This window comes from Ailuropoda melanoleuca, chromosome 5 (genome assembly GCF_002007445.2).
Source record: "Ailuropoda melanoleuca isolate Jingjing chromosome 5, ASM200744v2, whole genome shotgun sequence".
NCBI lineage: Eukaryota > Metazoa > Chordata > Mammalia > Carnivora > Ursidae > Ailuropoda > Ailuropoda melanoleuca.
This window is the reverse complement of record NC_048222.1, coordinates 42,293,250-42,321,229: the sequence shown is the minus strand read 5'-3', so window position 1 is coordinate 42,321,229 and position 27,980 is coordinate 42,293,250. Positions and strand designations below refer to the sequence as shown.

The 27,980-nt window shown below is 40.8% G+C and overlaps 2 non-coding genes and 1 pseudogene across 2 annotated transcripts; 2 read left to right on the top strand and 1 right to left on the bottom strand.

Moving 5' to 3' along the window:
* Window positions 1-136: 136 nt before the first annotated feature.
* LOC100482819 lies at window positions 137-27,855 on the bottom strand (annotated as a pseudogene).
* LOC117802528 lies at window positions 10,884-11,002 on the top strand. The gene has a single exon (XR_004625897.1). It is a non-coding gene; the product is annotated as a U5 spliceosomal RNA (small nuclear RNA).
* LOC117802527 lies at window positions 18,278-18,393 on the top strand. The gene has a single exon (XR_004625896.1). It is a non-coding gene; the product is annotated as a U5 spliceosomal RNA (small nuclear RNA).
* Window positions 27,856-27,980: the final 125 nt, after the last annotated feature.

Here is a 27,980-nt window from a genome sequence, read left to right as displayed (position 1 = left end):
TCTGCAGTAGGCAAGGGACTAGATTCCCATCCCCTCTCCCAATTCACAACCCCATCAGAGAAAACCCTAGTTTGGCCTCATGGTCACCTGGAAATCCAAGCACAAGTAATTGCTAATTCCTAGACCAAGAAGCCACTCAATACCCTGGCCCCCACTGTGACACCCCAGCATCCTCTTCCCCTCCTTTCCCATCCAGGTTGAGCTGGGCTCTGGCTTCAGAGAAGAGGTGGTCCGTGATTTTGGATTGTATGGGTGACTGGGAGGAAGAGCAATACTGGACCCCCAGACACCATAGGGCTTCCCATGCCAGGCAACCAGTGCCGGCTACTCCCAGGAATCCACATCAAACCTCTGGTTGCTATGAGGCCCAGACTGTTCCAGACGCAGGAACAAGTGTCTTAGAGCCTTACGGCCTCCGACAAGACCCCTAGTGCCCCCAGGACCTCGTGGGACACAGGAACTAACATGGCTGCTGAAGTTCAGGCCCAGAAAGGCAGAGCCCGCAAGAGTGGGACAGGAGACCTGGGAGCCCTCCTTCATTCCACCTCTTCTTCACTGTGGCCTTAGACAAGGCCAGCTCCTTGGCCTCAAGGACTGTTTGTTGGATGAAAACATGAAATTTGCTTTGCTGAATATGTTTTCTCACACCTGAAATGAGAATCATAGTGAAACACCCATATCCCAAGGGGGTGTGGGAACCGCTGGGAGGATGCAATGCTCAGGGTCTGGGCACTCTACAACGCAAGCTGACTTATCATTGTGTTTTTTTCCTTTTTTTTTTTTTAAGTTTGTTTATTTTTTAGTAACCTCTACCCCAGCGTGGGGTTCGAACTCACAAAGCTGAGATCAAGAGTTGCATGCACTTCCCCCTGAGCCAGCCAGAAACCTCTGTTTATTTACTTTTTATATTTTTAAAAAATAGCTTTATTCATCTGAAACGAATAGAACACTGTATATTAACTGGAATTAAAAACTTTTAAAAAAGAACAGCTTTATTGAAGTACAATCCACAGCCCATACAATTCACCCATTTAAAGTGTAAAATTTTTTTTTTTTAAAGATTTTATTTATTTACTTGACAGAGATCTAGACAGCCAGTGAGAGAGGGAACACAAGCAGGGAAAGTGGGAGAGGAAGAAGCAGGCTCACAGCACAGGAGCCTGATGTGGGGCTCGATCCCATAACGCCGGGATCACGCCCTGAGCCGAAGGCAGACGCTTAACCGCGGTGCCACCCAGGCGCCCCTAAAGTGTAAAATTTAATGGTTTTCAGTATCTTCACAGATACAAGCAACCATCACAGCAGCCAATTTGAAACATTTTCACCACATTCAAAAGAAACCCTATGTACTTAGTACTTGCAGTATATGAGTATGGGATGCTTTTCCATTTATTCAGATCTTTAAAAATTTTTGTCAGCAATATTTTGTAGTTTTCTTTTTTTTTTTTTAAAGATTTTATTTATTTATTTGACAGAGATAGAGACAGCTAGCGAGAGAGGGAACACAAGCAGGGGGAGTGGGAGAGGAAGAAGCAGGCTCCTAGCAGAGGAGCCTGATGTGCGGCTCGAACCCATAACGCCAGGATCACGCCCTGAGCCCAAGGCAGGCGTTAACCGCTGTGCCACCCAGGCGCCCCTGTTTTGTAGTTTTCTAAGTCTTCTGCTTCTTTAATTAAATTTATTCCTAAATATTTCATTCTTTCTCATGGTATTATATGTGGAATAATTTCTTAATTTCATTTTAAATTGTTCATTACCAGTGTAGAGAAATATAATTGCTTTTTATATATCAATCCTATATCCTCCAAATTTACTGAACTTGTTTACCAGTTCTAATAGTTTTATTGTTAGATTTTTAGGTTGTCTATATATAAGATCCTGTCATCCGTGAAAAGAGATAGTTTTGCTTCTTTCTTTCCAATTCAGATACTTTTTATTTTTTTTTTAAAGATTTTATTTATTTAACAGAGAGAGACAGCGAGCGAGAGAGGAAACACAAGCAGGGGGAGTGGGAGAGGAAGAAGCAGGCTCCTAGCAGAGAAGCCTGATGTGGGGCTCGATCCCAGAACGCCGGGATCACACCCTGAGCCGAAGGCAGACGCTTAACAACTGCGCCACCCAGGCACCCCCAGATACTTTTTATTTTTTTATGTTGCCTAATTGCCCTGGCTAGAACCTCCAGTGCAATGTTGAATGGAAGTAGGGACAGCATTTATTTTGTCTTGTTCCTGATCTTACCAGGAAAGCACGAATATTTTTTTGAGCATAATGTTAGCTGTGGGTTTTTCAGATATGCCGTTTGCCAGGTTGAGGAAGTTACCTTCTATTCTTAGTTTGTTGAGCGTTTTTCTTATGCAAGAGTGTTGCTCTTTGGCAAGTACTTTTTCTGCATCTATTGGGATGATCACGTGGTTGTTTTTTATTCTATCGATATAGTGTATAACATTGATTTTTAGATGGGTAAACCAACCTTGCATTTCGGGGGATAAATCCCACACACTTAGGTGCATGATTCTTTTATATGTTGCTGGATTTAGGTTTGTCAGTGTTTTGTTGAGGACTTTTGCATCCATATGCATAAAAAGATTGCTCTGTAGTTTTCTTCTGATGTTTCTGCATGGTTTTGATATCAGGGTAATACCTCATAGAATGAGTTGGGAAGTGTTCACTCCTATTTTTTGAACGAGTTTGTGAAAAAATGGTATTAATTCTTATTTAAATGTTTGGTGGAATTCAGCAGTAAAGCTAGGTGAGCCTGGGCTTTTGTTGTGGGTAGTTTTGGGTTTTGGTTTGGTTTCTTATTAATTCAATCTCATCACTTGTGATAGGTCTATTCAGATTGTCTATTTTTGAGTCAGTTTTGGTAGCATGAGTCTTTAAGAATTTGTCTATTTCACCTGTTATCTAATTCATTGAAATACAATTGTTCAGAGTATTCTTCTGTAATTCTCTTCATTTCCAAAAGGTAGGTAGTAATGTCCCTTCATTTCTGACTTTAGATGTTTTTTAAAGATTTTTTAAAAGTAATCTCTATACCCAATGTGGGGCTCAAACTCATGACCCCGAGATCAAAAGTCTACCAACTGAGGCAGACAGGCACCCCTCATTTGAAATGAGGGTTTTTTTTCTCTACTTTAATTTTTTGTTTAAATTTGAGAGAGAGAGAGCGCGTGTGCACGCGTATACGCATGCATGAGTTGGGGGAGGGGCAAAGGGAGAGGGAGAATCTCAAGCACACTCTGAGCTGAATGCCAGAGCCCAATGTGGGGCTTGATCCCCTGAGATCATGACCTGAGCTGAACTCAAGAATCAGATGCTTAACCAACTGAGCCACCCAGGCACCCCTTAAATGTTTGAGGTTTTTTTAAGATTTTATTTTAAAGTAATCTCTGCACCCAACATGGGGCTCAAATTCACAATGCTGAGGTCAAAAGTCACACGCTCTTCCAACTGAGCCAGCCAGGTGCCCCTGATTTTAAATGGTTGAGTCTTCTTTTTTCTTGGTCAGTCTAGCTAAAGGTTTGTCACTTTTGTTGGTGTTATCCATGAACCAGCTTTTGGTTTCACTGTTTGCTCTATTATTTAATAATCTTTATTTCATTAAGTTCTGTTCCAATCTTTTTTATTTCTTTCTCTCTGCTTGTTCAGATTGAGTTTGCTTCTCCTTTTCAAGTGTGTTTAGGTGAAAATGTATTGTTTTGAGACCTATTAGTTTATTGTTTTGAGAGCTTTCTTTTTTCTTAATGTAGGCGTTTACACCAGCCTGCTTCTCCCTCTGCCTGCTGCTCCCCTGGTCATACTTGCTCTCTCTCACTCACTCTCTCTGTCAAATAAATAAAACCTTAAAAGAAAGAAAGAAAAGAAAAAAGAAAAGAAAAGAAAAGAAAAGGAAGGAAGAAAGTTTGTAAGTTATAAATTTATAAAGTTTCTTCTAAGCACTGTGGTACAGCATCCCATGAGCTTTGATATGTTGTACCTTCATTTTCATTCATCTCAAAGGGTTTTCTAATTTCTCTTTTGATCTCTTTCTTGACACATTGGTTACGTAGGAGTGTGTTGTTTAATTTCTTCCCGTTTGTGAGTTTCTCGAATTTCTTCCTGTTACTGATTTCTAGTTTCATTTCATTGTGATGAAAGAACATTATTGTATTACTGCTGTCCTTTTATTGACTTTTGTCTTATGACCCACCACACTCTTATCCTAGAGAATTTTCCATGAGCACTTGAGAAAAATGTATATTCTGCTGTTGTTGGATTGAATGTTCTATATAGATGTCTCTTAGGTCTAGCTGGTTTGCAATGTTTTCTTTTCCTTTTCTTTTTTTTAAGATTTTATTTATTTGTTTGACAGAGAGAGAGAGACAGGAAGAGAGGGAATACAAGCGGGGGCGGGGGGCAGAGGGAGAAGCAGGCTTCCCACTGAGCAGGGAGCCCAACTCAGGGCTCCATCCCAGGACCCTGGGATCATGACCTGAGCCAAAGACAGACGCTTAACGACTGAGCCACCCAGACGCTGCTACAATGTTTTCAAATCTTATATTTCCTTATTGATTGTCTAGTTGTTCTATCTAATATTGAAAGTGGAATATTGAAGTCTCTGTTGTTGAATTGTCCATTTTTGTTAGTTTTTGCTTCATGTATTTTGGTGCTCTCTTATCAGGTGCTTATTTGTTTATAATTGTTATATCTTCCTGATGGATTGGCCTTTTTTAAATTATAAAATGTCCCTATCTCTAGTAACATTTTTTTGTTTTAAAGTCTATTTTGTCTGAAATTAGAATCCTTCCAGCTTTGTTTGCTCTTTGCGTGATATATCTTTTTCCAGTTTTTCTTTTTTTTTTTTTAAGATTTTATTTATTTATTTGACAGACAGACAGCCAGCAAGAGAGGGAACACAAGCAGGGGGAGTGGGAGAGGAAGAAGCAGGCTCCCAGCAGAGGAGCCTGATGCGGGGCTCGATCCCAGAACGCTGGGATCACGCCCTGAGCCGAAGGCAGACGCTTAACGACTGAGCCACTCAGGCACCCCTCTTTTCTTTTTTTTTTTTTTAAAGATTTTATCTATTTATTTGAGAGAGAGAGAGAGTGCACAAGCAGGGGAAGTGGCAGACAGAGGGAGAGGGAGATGCAGGCTCCCCACTGAGCAGGGAGCCCGATGTGGGGCTCAATCCCAGGACCCTGGGATCATGACCTGATGCTTAATAGACTGAGCCACCTGGGCACCTCCAGCTTTTATTTTCAATCTATTTGTATCTTTGAACCTAGTGTGTCTCAAGTAGACAGAATATAGATGGATCTTGTTCGTTTATTTGTTTTAAATCAAGTCTGATAATCTCTGCCTTTGGTTGAATTGTTTAATCCATTCACATTTAATGTTATCATTGATATACTTCAACATATATTTAACTTTTTGCTTTCTATGTGTCTCATATCATTGACGTTCCTCTATTATTACTAAATTCCTGCAATATATTAAAATGTTGCTCTTATATACCTCTCTTTCCTTACCCCCTTTTTATAGTCTTATTGTTAGATTACACCTATAAATGTTACAAGCCAAACAAAACATTGTTATCATTATGTAATTTTATGTCCTTTTAAAGAAGGTGAGAGAGGGACGCTGGGGTGGCTCAAATGGTTGAGCATCTGCCTTCGGTTCACCTCATCATCTCCAGGTCCTGGGATGGAGCCCAGCATCAGGCTCCTGGCTCAGTGGGGGGTCTGCTTCTCCCTCTCCCTCTGCCTCTCCCGCTGCTTGTGCTCTCTCTGTCTCTCTCTCTCAAATGAATAAATTAAAAATCTTTTAAAAAAATAAAGAATAAAAAATGTTTGGCAGCAAGAATAACTATTAAAAAAAATAAAGGTGAGAGAAGAAAAGAGCAAGTATATATCACTTTTGTTATAATATTCTTCTTATTTATTGTTTTTGGTTGTCTTTATTTATTCTTCCGCATTTCAGTTACCATCTGGAGACCCTTCTTTAGCTCAATACAGTTTGCTCCCACATAAACTCTATGTGCTCGTATTGGCAAATATATTACATTTCTATGTGATAGGCCCAACAATACATTATATACATATTGTTTTATATAATTGCTTTTTATTTTTTTAAGATTTATTTATTTATTTGAGAGAAAGAGAGGGAGAGAGGGAGAACACAAGCCCAGGGAGGGGCAGAGGGAGCGGGACAAGCAGACTCCCTGCTGAGGGGGGAGCCAGATGCAGGGCTCCATCCCAGGACCCTGAGATCCTGACCTGAGCTGAAGTCAGATGCTTAATTGACTGAGCCACCCAGGGACCTCTACAATTGCTTTTAAAATCAGTTAAGAGGGGTGCGTGGGTGGCTTAGTCAGTTAATCGTTGGACTCTTGATTTTGGCTCAGGTAGTGATCTCAGGGTCATGATCTCAGGGTCATGACATTGAGCCTGGTGTTGGGGTCAATGCTGAATATGGAGCCTGCTTAAGATTCTCTCTCTCCCTCTCCTCCAGCTTTCTCTCTTTCTCTCTAAAATGAATAAATGAAAATCTTTTTAAAAAACCAGTTAAGACGGGGCGCCTGGGTGGCACAGCGGTTAAGCGTCTGCCTTCGGCTCAGGGCGTGATCCTGGCGTTATGGGAACGAGCCCCACATCAGGCTCTTCCGCTATGAGCCTGCTTCCTCCTCTCCCACTCCCCCTACTTGTGTTCCCTCTCTCGCTGGCTGTCTCTATCCCTGTCGAATAAATAAATAAAAAAATCTTTAAAAAAAAAAAAACCAGTTAAGAGAAAACAAGGACAACAAAACTGCATTTATTCTATCTTTTATAATTACATAATCACCTGGTAATTACATAATTATGGGTGCTTTTTGGTTTTTTGTGAGGACTCCCATGACTATCTGAGGTTCACTTGCTTTCAGCCTGATGAACTTCCTTTATTTCTTGTAAGGCAGGTTTTCTAGTAACAAATTTTCTCAGTTTTTGTTTATCTGCAAATTTGCCTTCATTTTTATTTTTTTTCCCAAAGATTTTATTTATTTATTTTGACAGAGAGAGACAGCCAGCGAGAGAAGGAACACAAGCAGGGGGAGTGGGAGAGGAAGAAGCAAGCTCCTAGTGGAGAAGCCTGATGCAGAGCTCGATCCCAGAATGCCGGGATCATGCCCTGAGCCGAAGGCAGACGCTTAACGACTGCACCACCCAGGCGCCCCTGCCTTCATTTTTAAAATATAGTTTTGTTGGATATAGGATTCCGGTTGTCAATTTAAAAAAAAAAAAGATTTTATTTATTTATTTGACAGAGAGAGAGAGAGACAGCCAGCAAGAGAGGGAACACAAACAGGGGGAGTGGGAGAGGAAGAAGTAGGCTCCCAGCGGAGCAAAGAGCCCGATGCAGGGCTCAATCCAAGGACCCTGGGATCACACCCTGAGCCGAAGGCAGATGCTTAATGACTGAGCCACCCAGGCACCCATGGTTGGCAATTTTTTCTTGCACTTTTTCTAGAAAAGATTTACTTATTTATTGAGAGAGAGAGAGAGAGCACATGCTAGCATGAGCGGGAGCGGCAGAGGGAGAAGGAGAGAGAATCCCAAGCAGACTCCCATGCTGAGCACGGAGCTGGGACGTGGGGCTCAATCACACAACCCTGAGATCACAACCTGAGCCAAAACCAAGATTTGGATGCTTAACCAAATGCACCACCCAGGCGCCCCCTTCTTTGAGCACTTTGAACATGTTACCTCACAGCCTTCTGTCTGCCATTGTTGCTGTTAACTTCATTTGGGTTCTATTGTAAGTGATGACTTATTTTTTTCTTGCTGCTTTCAAGATTCACTCCTTGGGGCACCTGGCTGGCTCAGCCAGTAGAGCATGTGACTCTTGATGTCAGGATTGTGAGCTCAAGCCCCATGTTGGGCATGGAGCCTACCTAAAGTAAAAATTAAAAAAAAAAAAAATTCCCTCCTTGTCTTTGGCTTTTGACATTTTTACTATGATGTGTCTGTTTGTGTATCTCTTTGAATGTATTCTAGATGGAATTTATTGGGCTTCCCGGATATGAAAATGATTGTTTTTCTATAACTTGGGAAGTTTTCAGCTATCATTTCTTCAAATATTTTTTTCTGCTCCTTTCTCTCTCCTCTCCTGGTACTCCCATTACACATATGTTGATGTGTTTAATGGTGTCCCACATTTCTCTGAGGCTCTGTTAATTTTTCTTCATTGCTTTCCTCTCTGTACTTTGGATTACATAACCTCTGTTGATCTATCTTCAAGTTTGCTAGTTCTTTCTTCTGCTAGTGAACATCTACTGTGAATCCCTGTGGTGAATTTTTCATTTCAATTACTGTACTTTTTATCTCCAGCATTTCCTTTGTTTCTTTTTAATTTTTGTCCCTTTATTAATATTCTCTATTTGATGTGACATTGTTCTCATACTTTATTTCACTTCCTTAAACAAATTTGTAATAGCTACTTTCAAGTCTTTGTCTGTTAAACTCAACATCTGGTTGCTTTCACAGTCAGTTTTTGTTGACTGCTTTTTTCCCAATGTATAGATCATACGTTTTCTGTTTCTTTGCATCTTTCATAATTTTATGTTGCAATGGCAAATCCAGGCTATCACCTGTGCCTCTAACCAACCAGCTGTAAATTGGAGGTTCTCATTACCCCCCTCCTCAGATTTGACTAATTTGCTGGAGCAATTCAACAGAATTCAGGAAAACAGTTTACTTACTAGATTACTGGTTTATTATAAAATGATATAACTCAAGAACAGCCATATGGAAGCGATACCTAGGCCAATGTATGTGGGAAGGGATACTTTCCATGCTCTCTCTGGATACGCTGCTTTCCCTGCATCTCCAAGTATTCACCAATCCCGAAGCTCTCTGAACCTCACCCTTTTTGGGTTTTTATGGAGGCTTTATCACTTAGGCATGATTAATTAAATCGTTGGCCATTGATTCAACCTCCAGGCTCCTCTCCTCTCTGGAGGTGATTAGTATCATCATATCAATACTGATAAATCATGTTGATGTATGTACCCTTGAAATGAAGTGATGAAAATGGCAATAAATCTATGTAGTTTTCCTCTCAAAATCACATTACCCCAGTCTAATTATGAGAAAAACATCAGACAAGTCCCAGGAGAGGGACATTCTACAAAATATCTTACCAGTATGCTTTAAAACTATCAAGGTCATCAAAACAAGGAAAGTCTAAGAAACTTACAGCCCAGTGGATTCTAAGGAGACATGACAACTAAATATATTATAGTATCCTGGAGAGGATCCTTGAGCAGAAAAAAAGACATTAGATAAACTAAACAAATCTGAATAAACTACTGATTCATTAATTGAAACAAGTGTACCATACTAATAATAACATATTAGTGATAGGGACAAATGTGTGTGGGATATACAGAACTCTCTGCACTACCTTCACATGTTTTCTGTAAATTTAAAACTTTTCTAAACAACAAAGTCTATTTAAAAATACATGATTGTGAAATAGAGTCCAGGCTATGACCGCAGGGATGCTTTATCATAGAAAATCTGTGAATGTAATTTTCCACATTAATAAATTAAAAGAGAAAACTTATGATTATCTCAATACCAACATATACTACAAGAAAAAAAAAATCACAGCAAACTTGGAATAGAATGGAACTAGCTTAATAGAAGAGTTTCTACCAGAATCCTTTTGAGGCCCAGTACAAAATGAAGATGCAGGACCTATCTTCAAAATTACTAAGAATTTCATGAAGGCGACTGCAGAGCTGGGGTCTTATGAGCACAGGGTAACTGCATAGACTACCCGCCCATGAAGCCCCACCTGTCTACAGCAAATTTCACATTTAATGGTGGTCCAATGAAAGCTATGACCAGAATAAGAAAAAGATACCCACTATCATTGCTTCAGTCCAATGTCTCTATTAGATTTCCCAACCAGTTAAATCAATCAAGAAAAAGAAATCATAAAAAGTATAGATATACAGGAGAAAAACAAAGTTGTCACTTTCAGGTGTTATGCTTGTCTACATACAACATCCAATAGAATATACAATCATTAGAACCAGAGTTAAGATTGCTGAATGCAAGAGTGATAAATAAAAGTCAGTTGCATTACTATATACCAATAACAAGCAATTATAAATTGCAATTTAAAAAATCTATACTAGCCGAGTACTTGGCTGGCTCAGTTGGTGGAGCATGCAACTCTTGATCTCTGGGTTGTAAGTTCAGGCCCCACCTTGGGTATAAAGATTACTTAAGAATAAAATTTTTAGGGGCACCTGGGTGGCTCAGTTGTTTAAATGTCAGACTCTTGATTTTAACTGGGGTCATGATCTCAGGGTGGTGGGTTTGAGCCCGACCACTGCACCAGGCCCGGCTGGGGTGTCTGCTTATCCCTCTTCCTCTGCGCCCCCACGCCTTGGAATAAATAAATAAAATACTATACCTTGGCTAATTGAATATAAATAAAAAATACATAAATAAAATCTCTTTTAAAAATAAAATAAATCATACTTAAAGTCCCAATGTAGGAACAGACAAAATCAGAATGTGTCTAGTTGACTAGAACAAAATTTACATGTCAAGCAGCTGAGTCTCCGCTTTGGCCCTTAAAGGTGGCCCCCAGAGCAACGTTTTGAATACTAAGATTTCCGGAGTCTGTAGGGCGATTAGTCAGCTTCATTTGCATACCCATAATACACTGCAAACAGTATTTTTGTTTTCAAGTAAAAGAAATTATTTCTTATTTGACTTTTCTAAGTGTGAGGATCTTATTTTCAGAATTCCTGGGATAAATTTCTGCAGGCACTAAATCTTGGGATAAATAGCCACCCTCACTGTGTTAGGAGTTGCACTTACCTGAAGAATGAGTTAGTGGTGTTTTGTGGTATGCTCTGGTTTCTCTTCAGATCGTATAAATCTTTCGCCTTTTACTAAAGATTTCCGTGGAGAGGAACAATTCTGAGTCTTAACCCAATTTTTTGAGGCCTTGTTTTTTTAACAAGGCTATATATACGGTTTAAAGAAAAGTCTTTAAGAATCTTGGCTCTGAAATCGTGTGTCCCAGGGTGATAAGTAACTCTTAAAAGCACGCGTACAGTAAGAGATCTTGTTAGTTAAGTAGTGGATTATGTGGTCGCAAATTGTATTTTATGCTCTTTATCTGCGGTTGACGTGAGTTGTTTTTACTTTTAGTATTATCGAAATAAAAACTTTTGTTTTTTAATGGCTTATTTCTGTAAACCGGCACTTGCAGTTAGTTGATGCGCTCTGTCATACCTTTCTGAGTATGATTTCGTAACGTTTCCTACTGCTTTGAAAAAAGTAACTTCTTTGCACCTGAGAGTTTTTGAATATGCGGTGTGCATACCACACGGCTTGTGGGCAGAGCTCAGTACTCCAGCATATTAGCTATTTTCTCAATACAGTATCTTCCCTAGCCTACGGAATCAGACACTAACCTGACTTTCCGTGGTAATCCAACCCAAACTAATATAATATATAGAGAAATATAAAAATTTATCATGGGAAACTGGTCTCACACAATTAAGAGGGCTGAGAAGAGATCTTATGATCTGCTGTCTTCAAGTTGGAAGCCCAGGAAAGCTGGTGGGTGTAGTTCCAGTTCAAATTGGAAAACTGACAAGGAGGGAAGCCAGTGCTGTAAATCTGGGTCCAAGGCTCAAGAACCAGGAGTGCCGAAGACCAAGAAGAGCAGAAAGTGTGTCTCCCAGCTCAAGCACAGATTAATTTGCTCTTCTGCCTTTTTGTTTACTGTTTGGGTCCTCTGTGCATTCATTGGATGATGCCCACTGCAGTGATGAGGGTGATCTTTACTCACTCCACTAATTCAAATGCTAATCTCTTCCAGACACACCCCAAAATTATGTTTATCAACTATCTGGGCATCCCTTAGCCCATCAAGCTGACATATAAAATGAGCCATCACAGGGATGCCTGGGTGGCTCAGTCAGTTAAGCATCTGCCTTCAGCTCAGGTCATGATCCCGGGGTCCTGGGATATAGTCCTGCATGGGGCTCCTTGCTCAGAGGGGAGTCTGCTTCTCCCTCTGCCTGCCGCTCCCCCTGCTTGTGAGCTCACTTTCTCACTCTCTCCCTTACACACACAAATAAAAATCCCCCCCCCCCCAAATGAACCATCATAGCCACGTTCACTCTGAGTTACATCCTCATAACCACTCCATGTTGGAAGCCACTCTGTGCTCTCTTGACCATTCACGGACGGACCCAGGGCACCTGGACTGCTTTTCTCCTGACCTTGTAGGCTCAGCTTGCTTGTCTCTCCCTGGGCAGTAACTCCTGCCCACTGTTCTCCTTCTTGGGATATTTCCCTCCAAAGGTTGACAGCCAGAACAAAAGACTCATTTAAACCCAGAGGAAATGGATACTCAGAATGGCACAGGTCCCAAAGTCAGAGGGGTGGGCCTGGGATTACCATCCATCCTACCTATCAGCCCCAAGAATTCTTCACATTGCTTTAAGATTTTGCTCTCAGATGTCTCAAGATTTGCCTTTGGGGTACTGGAGTATGGAGCAGGAGGAGGTGATGGGAGTGGGGGTATGGATGAGGGAGGCTTTGACCTAACTGAAGAAGAAAAGGGACTGGATCACCATCTCGTCTCCACCATGAGCGAAACTCAACAGTTCAGTCTGTTGAGCAAGTGGAAAACCAAGCCTAGGACATTGCTGAATCCCTAGCCCTGCACTGTCCAATATGGTAGCCACTAGCCATGTTGGCTATTTACATTTAATTAATTAAATAAAATTTAAAATTCAGTTTCTCAGACTTACTAGTCACACTTCAAGTGCTCAACAGTAACATGGGAGTAGTGGCTGCCGTTTTGGACAGCACAGAACATAATCATTTCCATCATAGTTATGTAGGTCAAGAAACTAGCCAACATCCACACCCAAGGCAGGAGTCAGTTAACCACCTCACTTCCACAGGGCAGCTGGGCTGGGCTGGGGCTTAAAAGAGAGGTGGCCAGGGTGAGTGACTTTAGGAGATCTATGAAAGACCCCTTTCCTACCTCCTTTTCACTAATTGCCCTCCTCTCACTTCACAAAGTAAACATTTTCCTGTCATCCACCCTAAACCTGACCAAGGTGCAATGCTGGAGGATGTAAAAACTTTCGGGGTTTCCAATAAATGTCAATTTGAAATATTTACGTTAATTTGGAGGAAGGAAATGAATCTGGACAACAAATTCTTTTGTAAATTTTTATAAAATTCTTTTGTAGGGATGCCTGGGTGGCTGGGTGGGTTCAGGGACTGCCTTCAGCTCAGGTCATGATCCTGGGGTCCTGGGATCGAGTCCCACATCGGGCTCCTTGCTCAGCAGGGAGCTTGCTTCTCCCTCTGCCCCTGCCTGTTCTGCCAGCTCGGCCTGCTCTGCCTGCCGCTCCCCCTGCTTGGGCTCTCTCTCTCTCTGACAAATAAATAAAATCTTTAAAAAAAATTCTTTTGTAAATTAGAAGATTTCCAAATCTTTTCTTTCAACAAAATTTTAAGGACTCAGTTTGTTTGTCACTAATAGTTCACTATATGGTAGAGAGTGACACTGTTGAAACTCCCTCCATCCACTGACTTATGGCAACAAGATTTCTTAGGTTACAGCTATAAAAACGAAAGAAAAAAAAAAAGCATTGGAAAGAAACCCTGTCTTTTCTGGCAATAAGTAACATGCATCCATTTAATTAAGGAATGTATTTCCAATAAAACAACACCTTTATGTTTAATAATTATCAAAATTTGTAATATGTTTATGTGCATGGATCAAGTGTGTAGTACTAATAATTGCAAGAATAAATTAATCCAGAAGAAAAACATTAATGCATAGAATTTTGAGTCCAAACAATGTGGAAAATGTTTTAAAATTCAGTTAATGTACTTATTTTGTCGTAGTGAAATATAATTGAGTGATCAATAAAACATTTTCAGGTATAAAAATATTTGTATTAAATTCTCGGTGAAATGGAAGTAGAAAAACAAGTTTGAGAAGAGAAAGGAATTAGGTAAACAATTTTTAATTTTTTTTTAAATTAAAAAAATTTTTAGTTTTTTCAAATAGGGGACCCCTGGGTGGCACAGTTGGGTGACGGACTCTTGGTTTCGGCTCCGGTCAAGATCTTGGGGCTGTGGGATTGAGCCATGTCAGTGCAGAGTCCGCTTGAGATGCTCCCTCTCCTCTGCCCCTCCCGCTCATGCATGCTCTCTCTCAAATGAAAAAATAAATCTTTTTTAAAAAATTATGATAGTAGTTACCAAATCTCTTGGGCATTTATCTTCCATTGATTACATTTTAAAGCGATATAACAGCTTAGAGTATCAGTATTTACGATGCACAAAATATCCATCCTTTGCATCTATTTAAATGCATGATATTGTAAATTATCTTATGGAAACTGTATATATGATCTTTAAAGTGTGCTCAAGGAATATATATTTTCAAAATTCTTTTAGGAGCTATTAGAGCAAAACTTTGGACTCCTTGACCTTAACAGGTGGGCCTTGTGGCAGGAACTGAGCACTAAGGAGAAGCAGCGCCCCTTTGTGGCCAGTAGAGAGGCTGCAGCAAAAATGAGCAAGGAGTCCTAGGAAGAAGATAAATTTGGGGACAAGAGCTGAGACCTAGACGTTTAATCCACCTTCCACAGGGGAGTCTCTCTCCACTGCAAAATCTGTGAGGGTCAGGTGTTGCTCCTATGCTCAGACCTCCCACTTGCAGCTGTGGTCCCTGGGATCTGACCACAAGAAATAGGAACCAAAGAACTATCTACAAGAACAGCTAAGGATGATTTAACAATCTCTTGATGCAGATCTCCACTGGAAGACAATGGAGCGAAACCATTTAAAAATAATCCCATGAATGCAGAAAAAGTAATAAACTCATTCATTACATGTATATATATCTATATATCTGAACATAGATATAGCAGGGAATCTGCCCAAGCTAATGAAGAAAACAACCAAAACACCACGTGTAAACAAAGTGGTGTAAATTTTCCCTTTAGAGTCAGAGAGAAGGTAAGAATCAAAATTGCAATAAAAAATTCCAATTAAAGGTTTTTATGATCTGTATTTTTTTTTAGGATATATCTTGTATTAAATATCAGTATGAATTGTTTCCAGGAATAGAAGTGCCAGCCACATCATAAACAATGAAATTGTTCCAGCCCCTCAAACTCCACCTTTGCCATCAGACATGGGTTCACACTTTGGATTCAGAAGCCCTGGGAGCTCCATGACTCTCTATGGAGCCTCGAATGCTAAAAACAAAAGTTAACCTTGTGATTCTCTAACCAGTGAAAGCTGCCCAGGACCCTTCCATAATGAAGCAGAGAAAAGTCCAGAAGGTGAATGTCCTCTAAACTTTAGGAGCAGGGAAACCCTCTTCAAAGCGTTCAGAATTGCTCCTTTCCTGTTCCATTAATGCCTTAGCCCCTGGACAACGCCTGTGAGCGTAGCTATTACCATAGGATAGGAACTTTGCACATTTGTGGATCTCTGTAACTTCCTGTCACATTGTGACATACAAAAAGCAGGCAAAAAGTATCAAAACAAATGTGTTTGCATGGATGAACCCAACAGACATTACTCTAAGTGGAAGCAGCCAGTCACAAAAGGCCACAGGTTTTCTGCTTCCATTTAGTTGAAATATCCAGAATAGGCACTTTAGAGACAGAAAGTAGTAAGTGGTTGCCAGAGGCTGGGGAACAGGGAGTGTTTGTGTGTATGTGTGTGTGGGGGGAGGGGGATAACTGCTAATGGGTAGAGTTTCTCTCTGAGGTGACAAAAATGGTCTAAAATTAGATTGTGGTGATGATTGCACAACTCTGAATATTCTAAAAACCATTGAATTATACACTTTAAATGGATGAATTGTACGGCAAGTGAATCATATCCAATAAATTGTTTTTAAAATGTAATAGACTTTTAATTTTTTACATTTTTTAATTTTTTTGAAGATTTTATTTATTTATTTATTTGACACACAGAGAGAGAGAGATAGAGAGAGAGGGAGAGCGCAAGCAAGGGGAGGGGCAGGCAGAGGGGGAGGGAGAAGCAAGCTCCCCGTCCAGGAGGAGGGGAAGGCAGACGCTTAACCTTAATTACTGAGCCACTCAGGCACCCCTGTAGTAGACTTTTTAAAAAATTAAAATGTAAAATTTAATATACATGTCACGGGGTGCCTGGGTGGCCCAGTCATTAAGCGTCTGCCTTCAGCTCAGGGCAGGATCCTGGCATTCTGGGATCGAGCCCCACATCAGGCTCCTCCGCTGGAAGCCGGCTTCTTACTCTCCCTCCCTGCTTGTTTTCTCTCTCGCTGGCTGTCTGTCTCTGTCAAATAAATAAATAAAATCTTTAAAAAAGAATAAAAATAAAAAATAAAATAAAATACATGTCACATATGATTGACTAGTTATGAGCAAAGGAACCAGCAAATGGGGGGGGGGGAGTGTCAATTTAAAGAAGGTGTCAAAGCTAGGAAGGAAAATGTTTATATAATCAGCTAGAAAAAACAAAAAGAGCTGCAATTTCCTTTCTCAAGGTTGTTCAGTTACCACGATAGTTAAGGAACTCTTGCAGGCAGGTCGGATCTAGTAACTGAGCGCCACAGAGGAAAGAACGTTTTATTTTATTTTTTTCTGGGAGGTTTTTTTTTTTAATTCAGTTAATTAACATAGTCTATTATTAGTTTCAGAAGTAGAGTTCAGTGATTCATGAGTTGTATATAACACCCAGTGCTCATTCCATCAAGTGCGCTCCTTAATGCCTATCACCGGGTACCCCATCCCCCCACCCTTCCCTCCAGCAGCCTCCAGTTTTTTTCCTATGATTAAGAGTCTCTTATGGTTTGTCTACCTCTCTGATTTCATCTTGTTTTATTTTTCTCAGGTTTCTTTCACTAATCAGAATCAACAAGCACATCAAAGAACAATACATACAGAACAGCACTTTTTTTTTTTTTAAGATTTTATTTATTTGACAGAGACAGCCAGCGAGAGAGGGAACAGGGAGTGGGAGAGGAAGAAGCAGGCTCATAGAGGAGGAGCCTGGTGTGGGGCTCTGGGGCTCGATCCCATAATGCCGGGATCACGCCCTGAGCCAAAGGCAGACGCTTAACTGCTGTGCCACCCAGGCGCCCCAGAACAGCACATTTTAAAAGCATACTATAAGGATGGGGTGGGTGCCTGGCTGGTTCCATTCAAAAAGCACCTGACTCTTGATCTTGGGATCATGAGTTTAAGCCCCACAATGTGTGTAGAGATTAGTTTAAAAAATAAAATAAGCTGTGGGGCGCCTGGGTAGCACAGTGGTTAAGCGTCTGCCTTCGGCTCAGGGCATGATCCCAGCGTTATGGGATCGAGCCCCACATCAGGCTCCTCCGCTAGGAGCCTGCTTCTTCCTCTCCCACTCCCCCTGCTTGTAACTCCCTCTCTCGCTGGCTGTGTCTATCTCTGTCAAATAAATAAATAAAATCTTTAAAAAAAAAAAAAAAAGTAAAAACATAGGATATGGAGACCCGGGATCTGAACCCGGAATGCAAGATTTCATCTCCCAAAGCAGCAACAGGTGGGGCAGGAAACCTGAAGCCAAGCACGCAGGCTCCAATTTTAAACAAGACCCTGACGGGAATTTTTCTCAAACGGCAGACGAAAATGCAGAATGGTGAAGAGTGTACAATCTGGAGGTGCACGGTTAAAACAGGACAAACAAAACACCCGTGTGCCTACCACGCAGCTTTCGAAAAAATACCTTGTGTGCCCTTCCCAACCTTACTCCTCCCTCCCCAGTGAAGGGAGGAACCACCGTCCTGAATTTTGTATCAATCACTTATTTGCTAATTTTCTCTTACTCGGTTTAATGGCAGTCTTTACTCGACAGAAACTAAACTGCGTACAAATATATAAAACATAAAGCCCGAGTCTCTTATCAATAGGGCGTTTAGATCCCACTCAGTCCATCCTCTGCTTCGCCCCCTAACGGTAACGCCGAGGTACAGCGTGAATACGAACCTATTTTCCCAACCGAAACAGGGGTGACTCGATTATTTGCATACCCACAGTGCACTGCACACGGTACAAATTTAAAACAATAAAACTTTAAAATTCTCCCACTTATATATCTTACAGTTAGATTTATACTTACAGGGTAACCTAAAAATTTTTATTCAGGCACTGAGTCTTGACATTAACTAGACACCATCAGTGTATTAGGAGTTTTCTTTACCTGACACGTGAGTTACAACAACTGCTGCTGTACTCTGGTTTCTCTTCAGATCGCATAAATCTTTCGCCTTTTACTAAAGATTTCCGTGGAGAGGAACAATTCTGAGTTTTAAACCAATTTTTTGAGGCCTTACTTCGGTAGGGCTCACGTATGTGTTCTAAGGAAAGATCGGCATTTTTTGGGTGGTAGTGTTTATGATGCGTGTTTACTTCTCGTTTTATTATCTAGTACTTTTTTCCTGAAAACTACGTGCTAATATTTCGTTTAGCTGAGTATGTTTTTATAAGAGTGTGAAACGGAGTACGGTGATAGCATTTCACCTGCGTTTTCACAAGTTTTAGATTAGTGTTTATTTTGGGTTTTTTTGGAGTTGTTTGGATTTCGCGGTTTTAGTGGGTTGGTTACGTGTGTTGGCTGTGTTTATTTTGTTTTTACTGAGGGCTCTCTTTACAAGTAGAAATAGCGGGACTTGAAAGCTTATCTCAGCTTTTCACTTATTTTTTCTTTGTGACTGTCTTGGATTTCCACATACGAGTGAAATCATATGGTGTTTTATTTTGCTCAGCATAATATTTTCTAGTTCCATCCACATGTTTGCAAAGGGCGAGATTTCATTCTGGGTTTTACACGCCAGTTAAGTAAAAAAAAAAAAAGGTTTCTGTTGCTCTCCTGTCAAGTAGAAGCAGGAGAATTTAAAGTTTAAGAAGCTCGTTAAATAAAAGGAAACCGTATGAAGTTGATTTTATCTAATCTAGTTCAAGATTTTATTTCATCGTGAAACCGATACAGAAGATTAAAAGTGCTTGCATTGTCTTTTTTGGTGCTGAACATTCTCAATCCAGCCTGTATCTTCATTTTCTGTATTTCAATTGGGACTAACTGCTCTTCAAGCGCTCAACCAGCAGGTGAAAATAATGACAGTATTGGGCAGTACAGGTTTTGTATTAATTACACAGACCAGTTTATAGATCTTTTCTCTCTTCGTGGAGGTTTGGTTTCTTTCCCTAGATTTTGGTTATTAGTATGATGTTACAATGAATACCTGCAAGACTTTCGTTTTCTAAAGTGTGGAATAGAACCACTGGGTCAGGGCAGGTAAATGTAATAATTTGTCCCAGGAGTGAATGTACCCATTTCCATCAATGGCATTTGTGTATTTCCATAGCTTCTCCTCCTTACTGGCCGTTGGTTTGCTGACTTTAATTTTTGTCTATCTGGTAGTTATGAAATGATATCTGACGGTAGTTTTAATGTACATTTCTCTAATTACTGAGGTTGAGTATGTTTTCAAAGTTTTGTTTTTTGTTTTTGTTTTTTTGGCCATCATGGTTTACCTTCATTGAAATGCCTGTACGTGCCTTTTGCCCATTTTTCCCCCTTATATTGTGAATCTTTGTCTTAGTTATTTTGGGAGTGTTTTTAACACAGCCTCTAGACTCAAGAGACTTCCATTTTTTTAAAGATTTATCTATTTGAGAGAGAGAGCGCGCGCACGCATGAGCGTGAGGAGCAGAGGGAGAGGGAGAGAGAAACCTCAAGCAGACTCCATGCTGAGTGCATAGCCTGACGAGGGGCTTGATCCCACAACCCCGAGATCACAACCAGAGCTGAAACCAAGAGTCTGACACCTGACTCAGCCACCCAGGTGCCCCAATAGAGATTTTAAATAGTAATCCTTTGTTGGTTATATGATGCAGTTAACTTCTTTCCGTTTATAGCTTCCCTTTCCATTCTTCTTGTAGTGTGTCTTGGTGAACTGGTCTTAATTTTAATGTCAGATTGATTTTTTTCTTTCTGATTTGTGCTTTTTGTGTGTGTTTTGTTTAATAAATCACTACCTCAAGTTATTAAGGAAATTCTATCTTTTAAAGCTATGTCTTTCATATTTAAGTTCTTGATTCTTCTGGAACCGAATTGTTGTGCATAGTGTGAAGTGTGGATCAGTTTTTATCCACCCCCCTCCTCCCACTGACTGACAGTTGTCCCACACTATTTATTGACTGGTTTCTCCTTTCCCACTGATCTTCAATGACAACACTGACATAAATCAGCTTTCCTTATATACAAGGGACTGTTTCTGGGCTCTCTCTTTTTTTTAAAGATTTTATTTATTTATTTGACAGAGACAGCCAGCGAGAGAGGGAACACAAGCAGGGGGAGTGGGAGAGGAAGAAGCAGGCTCCTAGCGGAGGAGCCTGACGTGGGGGCTCGTTCCCATAACGCCAGGATCACGCCCTGAGCCGAAGGCAGACGCTTAACCGCTGTGCCACCCAGGCGCCCCTCTCTAATTTTTCTTAAACCAGTCTATTGAAGTATGATTGAATATGAAAAGCTGTACTATTTAATGTATACAACTTGATGAGTTTGTAAATAAGTATACACATCTATGAAACCATCACCACAGTCAATGCCATCAACATTGTGGCTCTCTATTCTGTTCCTTGCAATACCATACATCCTAATTGCTGTGGGTTTATAATAAGACAAAACTCGAAATCATATAGCCTTAGTTCCTCTAGTTGGTTTTTTTTTTTAGGGGTAATTTGGCTATCTTTTGGTCTTTCAAAAATGTTTAAAATTACCTTGTCAATTTCCACGAAAATCCTTGTTGGATCTGTATTAAACCTGTAAATTAATTAGGGAGAATTGAATCTTCATCTTGTTAATGGACAGGATTTGTCTCTCTATATGTTTAAGTCTTCGTTATTATTTTTCAGTAAAATGTTAAAAATGTCTACTAAAGATCTTACATCCTTTGTTAATTTTTAAAGTTGCATTTCCTAATTGTACATTGCTCTTGTGGGTAAATGTAGTTGACTCGGGGCACCTGGCTGGCTCAGTTGGTAGAACATGTGACTCTTGATCTCAGGGTCCTGAATTCAAGCCCCACGCTGGGAGTAGAGTCTAAAAAAAAAAATGTAGTTGACTCTTGTATAGGATCTTATATCTGGCAATCTTACTTGACTCTTTCATTAACTCTAATAAGTTGTGTGTAGATTATTTTGCATTTTCTATTTACAAAATCATATCTGGGATCTTTTCATTTCTTCTATTTAGATTTATTTTTTTCTTATTGAGCAGTCAGCATATACAATGTTTATTATATAAGTAGAAATGAGTTAAGTGGACCGTTTTCCTGTTTTCTGATTTTAAAAGAATGCTTTTAAATGCTTCTCCATTGAGTTTGATGTGTCTTATAGGTATTATATACCTTTTATGGGGTAGAGGATGCTTATATTCTCAGTTTACTAAGAACTTTTACTGACTCTATTAAGGTATGATCATATGATTTTTCTTTTATTTAAAAAAATTTTTTAAAGAGTTAATTTATTTGAAAGCAAGCGAACATGAGCAGGGGGAGGGGCAGAGGGAAAGGCAGACTCCCCACTGAGCAGGGAGCCAGACTCGGGGCTTGATCTGGCACTCCCGGATCAGACCAGAGCCCAAGGCAGACGCTTAACTGCTTAACCCACTGAGCCACCCAGGTGCCACATTTTTTTTAAGACCTTATTTATTGATTTTTCTTTTAGATTGTTAATGTGGTGGGTGGCATTGAGTGATTTTCAAATGTCCAGCCAGTCTTGCATTTCTAGAATAAATCTGTTTTAGACAAAATACCATAAACTGTGGGGCGCCTGGGTGGTTCAGTTGTCAAGCGTCTGCCTTCTGGTCGGGTCATGATCTCACTGTCCTGGGAGCGAGCCCTACATCGGGCTCCCTGCTCAGCGGGGAGTCTGCTTCTCCCTCTCCCCCTGATTGTGTTCCCTCTCTCACTGTCTCTTGTCTGCCAAAAAAAAAAAAAAAAAGACTCGAGAGGCGATCAGGATGACACATGGGGGTTAATCTAAAGCCACACAGTCCACTAGCAATAAAATAGATGCCACAAATGTGAGCCATGCATATATTAAAAAAAAAAAAACAGCAACAACACATAAACTGGGTGGCTCAAACAACAGAAATTTATTTCTCACAGTTCTAGAGGCTGAAAGTCTGAGATCAGGGTGCCAAAAGATAGTTGCTGTCGCTGCCCCTTCCTCAGACTGCAGACAGCTGACTTATTGTATCTTCTTCACATGGTAGGAAAAAGAGCTAGCTAGCTCCCTAGCCATTAATAAGGCCATTAATTCCATTTATGAGGGCTCCACCCCCACGACCAAATTACCTCCCAGAATCCCCACCTCCTTGTATCATCACACTGGGATTAGGGTTTCAACAAAGGAATTTGGCGGGGGGGCAGGGGTGCACACACTCAAGCCACTGAAAAACACAACTTGATCACATTGTATTTTTAAATATTTTTGTACTCAGTTTCTTGACATTGTTATTAGACTTTTATATTTAATTTCTCTAGTGGGATTGGCCTGTAAAATATTACTTTATTGTTCTGTCCTTGTCTTGTTTTATTATCAAGGATATAGAAACTCCTCATACTAGCTGGAGAGTATTTTCTTTCTCTCTCTCTCTCTCTCTCTCTCTCTCTCTCTCTTTTTACCTCTGAAAGATTTTGTATCAGGCTGGAATGATCTAGATGTTACTTAAATGTTTTCCAGCAAAGCCATCAAGTCCTGATGTTTTGCTAGTGATTCTTGTCTTTTGTTACATGACATTCAGGTTTTCTTTTTCTTCATGAGTCAATTTTAATTTATATATATATATATATACACACACATATATATACAAGTTATATACCTATATCTAAGTTATGTATCTAAGTTATATCTAGGTTTTATATGTTATGTATGTATAATATACATTTTCTGCAGTTTTAAAATTCATTGGCACACAGTTCATATTCTCTATCATTTGACTCTGCTTTATTGTAATGTCCTTTTTTTCATTCCCAATATTATTTATTTATGCCTTCTCTTTTTTTGACCTTATAAATCTTGTCAGATGTTGCCAGTTTTATTAGTTTTTTCCCCCAAAGAACCAAAGTTGGAGTTTGATGATCCTCTCTAGTGTATCTTTTATTCCCCCACTATTTTCTGGTTATATCTTCCATACTCTTCTATACTTTTTTGGTAGTTTTTCTATTGTTTTAAGAGGAATTCTTGTGGCATTCAACAAGTTGATTTAAAAATTCATTTCGGGTACACCTGGGTGGCTCAGTCGGTTAAGCATCTGACTCTTGATTTCCGCTCAGGTCATGATCTTAGGGTCATGAGATCGAGCCCCATGTTGGGCTCTGTGCTCAGTGTGAAGTCTGCTTGAGATTCTCTCTCCCTCTCCCTTTGCCCTTTCCCCTTCTCTCTCTCTCTCTCAAATATTAAAATAATAAAGGACAATAACAATTCATTTGTAAAAGAAAATGGTGTATCGCAATGATACTTTGTTACTACACCTAGTTTCTCATGTTCCACTGGATGTTATTCTTATTTTGCTTTTCCTCACAGACTAGAAGCTTCTAACAGCCCCAGTCTCCTCTTTCCTTGTATGCCCTGGCCTGGGCCATGGAATAATACTTCCCAGGGAATGTGGAAGGAAGCAGCAGGAGGAAGACAATCTCCCCTTAAGTGGCTCAACAGGAGCCAGTCCTGTTTGTGAGAAAACAGAGGTTTCTCCCCACCTGCCTCACTGGGTGTGGTGAGAAGCAGATGAGAGGGTGGACACAAAAGGAAAATGTCTAAAAGTGATGTGAAAAGTAAGCATTGCTCTAATCTTCCAAAACTAGACAGTAACACAGAGGTTCCCTGCAGAGCTCCTCCATGCATCTTCAGGACAGATATGACCTTTTCCAGAAAGGCAGAGGCAGGTAAGACAAGAAAACACACACACACACACACACACACACACACACACACACACACACACACCAGCATCTGGTCCATACTGGAGCTTGAGGTAACTTATGCCTTCCACACTGAAGAAAACCCCTTGTCCAGCCAGTCCCTGCAGCCAGAACTGTGGGCGCTGCTCTGGCCACACCACGTCACTGTGCAAACAGCATCTCAAGAATGCCAGGGACGGGGCCCTCTGGTTAGTGATGACACCTCACTTTGGGTCTTCAGAGGGTGAAGGAATCCCTCCCTGGTGCTCAGCCTAACACAGAGCTGAGAAAGCAGCCCCAGGCACCCACTTCTGTTTCCTCAGTGTCTGAATCGGCCCTGTTGGGGGGCAAGTACCCTCACAGCCCAGAACCACTGCCCCCAGCCCTCCCCGGGATCCCACACTAGCAAGCGCTGGCTGCCTCTCCTTTCAGAGGGCCCCCAACAAGATCCCTTTCCCATCCAGCCTTTCTAAGGGCAGCCCTGGAGGGTCTCCAGAACACACAGGACTTCAGATTATACCCCCTTTCCAGGACATTGGGACTGTCGTCTGGGGGAGCCTCTTCCCTGTCAATAGAGCAGCCTCTTCTTTTCCTCGAGGGTATTTTACGTCCTGGGGGGACACAGGGACTTTCTGATTCTTTCTCTCTCTCTTTCTTTTTAATAGATGTATTCAGCATTTATTAGGAAATATTTATTTGGGGCATTTTTTTTCAAGTTCTTGTTTAAATTCCAGTTAGTTGGGGCACCTGGGTGGCTCAGTTGGTTAAGCATCTGACTCTTGGGGCGCCTGGGTGGCACAGCGGTTAAGCCGTTAAGCGTCTGCCCTCGGCTCAGGGCATGATCCCGGCGTTGTGGGATCGAGCCCCACATCAGGTTCCTCCGCTGTGAGCCTGCTTCTTCCTCTCCCACTCCCCCCTTGTGTTCCCTTTCTCGCTGGCTGTCTCTATCTCTGTCAAATAAATAAATAAAATCTTTAAAAAAAAAAAAAAGCAACTGACTCTTGGTTTCGACTCAGGTCGTGATCTCACGGTCCTGAGACCAAACCCCACATCGGCTCCGTGCTCAGTGGGGAGTTGCTTGAGGATTCTCTCCCTCTCGCTCTGCACCCCCCCATCTACTCTTTCTAAGATAAATAATCTTTTTTAAAAAAAATTCCAGTAAACATACAGTGTCATATTAGTTTCAGCTGTACAAATAGTGATTCAGCACTTCCGTACGTCCCCCAGTGCTCATCACAAGTTACTCCTTAATCCCCATCACCTACTTAACCCATCCCCCCACCCCCTCCCCATCTCCCCTGGTCACCATCAGTTCTGTATAGTTAAGAGTCTGTTTCTTGGTTTGCCTTTCTCTCACTCGCTCTCTTTTTTCCTTTGCTCATTTGTTTTCTTTCTTAAATTCCACATGTGAGTGAAATCATATGGTATTTGTCTTTCTCTGACTTATTTCACTTTGCATAATACTCTCTAGCTCCTTCCATATTATTGCAAATGGCAAGATTTCATTCTTTCTTAGGCTGAATAATATTCCCGTGTGTTTGTGTGTGTGTGTGTGTGTGTCTACACACCACATTTTCTTTATCCATTCATCAGTCCATGGACACGGGCTATATCCGTAATTTGGCTGTTGTAAATAATGCTGCAATAAGCATAGGGGGGCATGTATCCCTTTGAATTGATATTTTTGTGTTCTTTGGGTAAATACCTAGCATTGCGATTTCTGGATCACAGGGTAGTTCTATTTTTAAATTTTTGAGGAAGCCCCATACTGTTTTCCACAGTGGCCATACCAGTTTGCATTCTCACCAACAGTGCAGAAGTGTTTCCCTTTCTCCACATCCTCTCCAGCACCTGTTGTTTTTTGTGCTGTTGATTTTAGTCATTTGGACAGGTGTGAGATGATCTCTCAGTGTAATTTTGATTTGCACTTCCCTCATGACAACTGATGTTGAGTATTTTTTTTATGTGTCTGTTGGCCATCTGGATGTCATCTTTGGAGAAATGTCTGTTCATTTCTTCTGCCCATTTTTTAATTGGATTATTCGTTTTTTTGGGTGTTGAGTTTTGTTTTTTTTAAGATTTTATTTATTTGGGGGACGCCTGGGTGGCACAGTCATTGAGCATCTGCCTTCGGCTCAGGGCGTGATCCCAGCGTTCTGGGATCGAGCCCCACATCAGGCTCTTCCGCTAGGAGCCTGCTTCTTCCTCTCCCACTCCCCCTGCTTGTGTTCCCTCTCTCGCTGGCTGTCTCTGTCAAATAAATAAATAAAATCCTTAAAAAAAAGATTTTATTTATTTGAGAGAGAGAGAGCACATGAGTAGGGGGAGGGGCAGAGGGAGAAGCAGACTCCCTGCTGAGCGGGAAGCCCCACACAGGGCTGGATCCCAGGATCAGGGGATCCCAGGATCCCTGGGGTCATGACCTGAGTCAAAGTAAGCCACTTAACCGACTGAGTCACCCAGGCACTCTGGGTGTTGAGTTTTATAGGTCTTTTATATATTTTGGATATTAACACTTTATTAGATATCATTTGAGAATATCTTCTCCCATTTAGTAGGTTGCCTTTTAGTTTCGTTGTTTCCTTGGCTGTGTAGTCCCAATAGATTATTTTTGCTTTTATTTCCCTGGCCTCAGGAGACATGTCTAGAAAAAGTTGCTACAGCTAATGTCAGAGAAATTAGTGTCTGTGCTTTTTTCTAGAACTTTTATGATTTCGAGTTTCACATTTAGGTCTTTAATCCATGTTGAGTCTATTTTTGTGTACGGTGAAAGGGAATAGTCCAGTTTCATTCTGCATGTAGCTGTCCAGTTTTCCCAACACCATTTGTTGAAGAGACTGTATTTTTCCCATTGGATATTCTTTCTTACTTTGTCTAAGCTTAATTGACCATATAACTGTGGGTTCATTTCTGGGTTCTATTCTGTTCTATTGATCTGTCTGTTTTTGTGTCAGTAGCATACTGTTTTGACACTACAGCTTTGTAATATAACTTCAAGTCCAGAATTATGACATCTCCAGCTTTGCTTTTCTTTTTCAAGGTTGCTTTGTCTATTCAGGGTCTTTTGTGGTTCCATACAAATTTAGGACTGTTTGTTCTAGTTCTGTGAAAAATGCTGTTGGTATTTTGATAGGGATTGTGTTAAATGTATAGATTGCTTTGGGTGGTATAGACATTTTAATATTTCTTCTTCCGATCCATGAGCATGGAATGTCTTTCCATTTCTTTGGATCATCTTCAGTTTCTTTTGTCAGTGTTTTATGATTTTCAGAGTACAGGTCTTTCACCTCTTTGGTTAGGTTTATACCTAGGGTTTTTTTTATTTAAAAAAAATTCAAAGGTTTTATTTATTTATTAGAGAGAGAGAACAAGCTCTCAGGTTGGCAGTAGCCTGAGTTGCCCCCACAGCTGTGAGCTGCTGAATCTTCTGGCTCATGATCTCCGTGACACCCTGTCTCATGGCTTGCTTCGCCTGCAGAGATGGCTAGATTTTCTGCATTTGCTCAGTGAAGTCTGTCTTCCTCTCAAAAAAGTCCTTGGCATCCTCAGTTGTCTTTTCTACGTAGTAGCCTATTCCCACAACAATGAGAACGTGCTCCACGTCATGCAGCTTCCCAGGGAGATACATAGAACTCGTCAGTGGAATGAGTAATTCTTTCCCCTTAATCTTCAGCACATTCAGATGGTCCCTGGTTTCCACACACTTGGTCTGTGCCCCTTGACCTGGGCAGTGGACGTGGACAGGAGCTCCACTTTCTGGTTCAGCTAGCTCTTGAGCGTCTCTGGCTGTGGCAAGTTCAGCTCTGTGATGTTAACTGACTGCTCCATGTTGGGAAGGAGGACTAACTATCTTATTATTTTTGGTGCAGTTGTAAATGCGATTGATTCCTTAATTTCTCTTCCTGCTGCTTTGTTATTAGTGTATAGAAATGCAACAGAGGGGCGCTTGCGTGGTGTAGTCAGTT